We start from the raw sequence: 5071 nt of genomic DNA, 5'->3' as shown, positions 1-5071 counted from the left end.
CTAATTGAGGCCCATAAGTGGCCAATAAATGACCAATTGAGGGCCTCATCCTGCTGCCACTGGAATTAGCCCAAAGACAGGCCATGATCCAGAGGTTCTTTCCCAGAGTAGACGACGCAGGGCTCTCACCGACGCTTTTGCCAGTGCTTGAGACCCCTGTTGCCTGGATAAAATCCTGGTCCATGTCTCTGTAATGGCTATCATATAATACTTACTTATTTCCATTTGTGCTATCAATTCAGCACATATACTAACAGTGGAACGATACAGAGAAGATTAGCATGGACCCTGCGCAAGGGTGACACAAAAATTCATGAAGCGTTCCATATTTGCATGTAATGTCCACTAGTTTGCTTGAGGTCTTCTGCGACTGGTGGGCACCACAGGGGCTGGTGAGCATCATCGATGCAGACAATGCTATTTTAATTTGAGTTTGTTTTATTTATCTGTTTTTAAATAAAGTTATTTATTTAAAATGCATATTAAAGGGACCTGAGATATAAAGGCCACCTTCATAAAAAAAAAGAAAAAAAGCGGTACAGCTCCCTCTTTCCCCAGTACTGATGCCAATGCCCAATGAATCAAAACCCAATTTTCCCACACCAATCTTTGAGCCATGCATTTAGCTCTTTAATCTTATTTACCCTGTGCCAATTTGCTCGTGGCTCAGGTAGTAATCCAGTGATTATTACCTTTGTGGTTATGCTTTTTAATGTGGCCCCTAGCTCCTCATATTCCCTCAGCAGAATCTCTTTCTTAGTCCTATGTCATTGGTACCCACGTGGACCACGGCAACTCCATGTTCCGCTCCAGCCCTGAGGAGCTATCCTTAACCCTGGAACCGGGCAGGCAACACAACCTTCGGGACTCATGCTCTTGGCTGCACAGTGGTGCAGTGGTTAGCACTGCAGCCTCACAGCTCCAGCGACCCGGGTTCAGTTCTGGGTACTGCCTGTGCGGAGTTTGCAAGTTCTCCCTGTGGATCGCGTGGGTTTCTGTTGGGTGCTCTGGTTTCCTCCCACAGCCAAAGACTTGCAGGTTGATAGGTAAATTGGCCATTGTAAATTGCCCCTAGTGTAGGTAGGTGGTAGGAGAATGGTGGGGATGTAGTAGGGAATATGGGACTAATGTAGGATTAGTATAAATGGGTGGTTGTTGGTCGGCACAGACTCGGTGGGCTGAAGGGCCTGTTTCAGTGCTGTATCTCAAAATAAAATAAATTTCCTTTTAAAATCATTTCCACTTCCACCATGCCTTGTATGTCATTTGATGTCAGTTCTTGTGCATTAAACAGTTTTCTCACATGTGCACATTGCTTTTGCATTTATTCTTTCACCATATACAGAAAAAGAGTGTGAACTCCCTATACTCCAAATGGCTATATCTGAAGGGGTAGCCTTGGCTCAGTCATAGAATTTTTGCCTCTCAATCAGCAGGTTGTGGGTTCAACTATCCACTCCAGAATTTGAGCATATACATTGTCAGAGGTGCTGTCTATCAGATGGGACTTTAAACCATTGCTTCTTAGATGGATGTAAAAGATCCCATGGCACTATGTGAAGAGTCCGAGCCAACATTTATCCCACACTGGTTATTCATCTTATTGCTGTTTGTGAGTCTTGCTGTGTGTAAATTGGCTGCCACATTTGCTTAAAAATGATTACTCTGCTTCAAACCTTGTTCGTTTATAAGAACATAGGGATTGCCTTATGCCACTGTACACAAAGTTAACCAATAAATACCTATGAATAATAAGTAAAGCTACAGTATATGTCAAAAGAGAATGATGCCAGCCAACAGAAGGGAACAATGGGTAATGCTGGAATGAAGCATTAAATCAAGAATTTAATGGTCAACAAAGGCTAAATCAAATCTGGAAAAACAAGTTCTATATTTTGAAGGCTAAAAGACCCTTTCATCTTTCTAAACAATTACTCACAAATTTAGCATCTATGCAGCAAACTTCCCATCCCTCCCCCATATGGAGGGTAGCATCTGAGGATAACTCATTTACCACTCATTAAAAGGGTAAGAACAAGGTTGACTGTATTATTAGGCTGAAATAACATGCCCTGGGCAACAAAAGCACCAGCAAAGAATCACTTATGCACATCATTCCCTCACTCTTTAAAATTATGGTGACCAAACATCTCTGACAATTGTCATAAATAAGCAAACAATAATACAAATTATGCCACAGTTTTTTTTTCTGTGTATGAGGTCTAATGATACTCTACTAATTATTTTAATGCAGACCTGTGTGCAGAGATGAATGCACTCTCAAATGGAGTAATAACAAACTCTGTAAAGACTTTTGGAACTTACCATCACTATCTTTAATAAAATGGCTGAAAATGGGTCTGGATTGTAATGTGTAGTTGTTTTAGTTGTTTAAAGTGGCTTGTCCCTTTCAGGCCGCTCCTAAATACTCAGTAGAGAAGTTGTCTTAAGTAGGCATGCTCTGCAGTGAACTCTAACCTCAGTTTTGAGGAACTTTTTCTTTTAGACTGGGTCCTGTCATTCAATCTCTGGCTTCCATCTTCTAGGCTGAAGCCTGATTATCAAGATTAGATAAACTAGTAGGAATAGACTTCTCTTTTCACTTTATAATACTAAATTAATTTTATACATTGAGATGTGGTATCTGAAGTATGATGGACATATATTAGACTCAACGAGTTATGCCTAAAGCCATGTATCAATAGTGGATCTCCCATGGCATTGCTCATGATACACATTTAAAAAAATAAGTAACACAAATAAATAACGTTTTCCTAACCCACTGCATGTAGAAAAATGTGTAACTTTGTTCCCTTTGCATACCACAGTTACACAAGTAAATAAATATATGGCCAAAATGTGCTGCAGTTACATAAATAAATAGCCCCATATATAGAGTTGGTTACATTATTTTCCCATACTAATTACCTCAGGGAAAGCTCATAAGGTCCTACTTTATTATATTTTGATGGTTCATACAAAAAATTAGTTACCTTCAAAGGCTCTAACAGTGACTTCCTGAGGGGTAGAAATTCATCTTGAATGGCAGTACAAGACAGGTACAAGTCTGTATCGGTCGCCCTGAATACGCCTCACTTGATGTCCAATTCCAAAGCAGCCCATTTGAGTTGAGCCTTTTTATGCCACCACCAAGAAAGAATTTCTACCCCCTTAAGTTTTAGTGTTGTCAGTCCCCACGTCTTTTCAATCATAAAGAGGGGAAAGGGTAAGTTCTGGTACATTCTGTGAATGGCCAGTTTTGTTGTCAGCCAAAAATAAAAGCAATTAGACTCAGATGGGAGACAGACTCAGGTTACATTCTGGGAGTGTTGTCCACAAAGTGATGCAGGTACATTTTGGGAGTTGCAATCTGCTCCCTAGTGAAGTTTCTTTACTCAGCCAACAGGATAATCTGAAAAAGAGGCAGGCAACTGAAGAAAGGGAGTAGTGTGGGAGGAGTGTACATCCACAGTGAAAGAATTTGGAAAGAATATTTGAGCAGTTCCACTCAGAGACAGCAAAGCAAATGTTTCTTGATTAGTTTTTGGAAAATAAATAATTTGTGGGTTGTGGGTTTGTGATGTGGTGGTTTGGGAATGGAGAATTTTCAGTGTTTATGCTGGTGCGAATGAGATGCTGTTTTCAATTTTGGAGCCTAGTTGAGTTGGAAAAGAACCAAGAGGATGGGAGTTGCTGGAACGCGTTGGGAACTCATGTGAGTGGGAGCATGGCTAGAATGGTGGAAAGCAAGATAAAAGTTCATTCAAATAGGCATGTCTGGCCATAAGATGCCAAAGTGGAAACAGGGAAAGGAAGGTAGGGAGAAGGAGTAAAGGCTGAAGGAGAGGGGGGGGGAAAGACTATCGAGAAGGGAAGAGAGCGGGACAAAGTGGAAAACAGTAGTAAGTTTACAAACTAATTTAAAATAATAAAATAATATAAAAAGGTAAGGAAATAATATATAAAAACTCTTTGGTACTTCCCAGTTCCTGTTTTCATGATTTAATAATTATTTTGTGATAGTGGTAAAGTTATGAGGCATTGCCTAAAATGAAACCATAACATCTAATTCTGTGAGCTTTAAGAGGTAACTCCAAAACTTGTTATTCATTCCTTCCATCAGTGGTGATAGTGTGGCACGTCACCCCATCTTTCCAATGTTTTGGCCTATTGCAACAGACACAGTTGAATATCATTTTCTCTGATTAACAATGAGCAAGGCCACAGGAGATTCACGAGTAAATAAAACAATGCAAAGGAAAATAAGTTACTTACAATACTTGAGTATTGCTGAAAACAGAGACATTTTGTCGAAGCTTTTCGTCTTGCACTCATCAGGACATATCGCAAGAATACCAATGAAAGGGAAGGCAACAAATTTATACTATATGAGAAGAGAGTGGCTGGCAAGTGGGCTCTGATTGGTAGAGGCGTAGCCATGGAGAATGCACCAATTTATGGTGACTGACAGTGAACTGCTAAGCTTTGCTTGTGATTTAAACCAGGCAGCTTGACTCTGATTAATCAAGGCATTGCCCTGAGGAATGAACCAGCGAATGGCTGTCATTATTTTGTTTAGCTGAAACAGGTGCAATGTGTGTACATGTTTTTTCTGTCTGCAAAGAACAGGGCCCTGTGTATTAATATATGTAGCTTCCAGTATGCACAGATGCGCCACACTGTGAGTCCGACCTACAATCTTAAATTGGTTGTCAGCGTAATTCTTAGCACATTGAGGATTATTTAGCAAATGTTATCCAATCGCAGAATCATATCTAATGTTGGACACTGTGTTTTGAGTTTTGCAAGGAGGGGCTGGTTGGGTACGGCCTGTACCTTGCCTGTTGAGAACAGTGGAAGGGACATGTTGTTTGATACGGTCCGCCAGCCTTTGGGACGTACGGCTTATATACCTAGCATAACATTGGCATTAAAATTCATATATCACTTCACTCATTCGTGTGATAGGCAGAACGTCATTTTGGCTTGACGGTAGCATCCTATTAGTGGCGAACACCACACATGTTGCTACTGCATAGTAACAGTGTGAAACAGCTAGCTTCAACTGTTG

General features: G+C 40.5%; 1 non-coding gene across 1 annotated transcript; it reads left to right on the top strand.

Moving 5' to 3' along the window:
- Window positions 1-227: 227 nt before the first annotated feature.
- LOC137379311 (U6 spliceosomal RNA) lies at window positions 228-333 on the top strand. The gene has a single exon (XR_010976791.1). It is a non-coding gene; the product is annotated as a U6 spliceosomal RNA (small nuclear RNA).
- The last annotated feature ends 4738 nt before the right edge of the window (window positions 334-5071 follow it).

Source organism: Heterodontus francisci, chromosome 17 (genome assembly GCF_036365525.1).
Source record: "Heterodontus francisci isolate sHetFra1 chromosome 17, sHetFra1.hap1, whole genome shotgun sequence".
Lineage (NCBI taxonomy): Eukaryota > Metazoa > Chordata > Chondrichthyes > Heterodontiformes > Heterodontidae > Heterodontus > Heterodontus francisci.
This window is presented reverse-complemented; position numbering and strand designations above follow the sequence as displayed.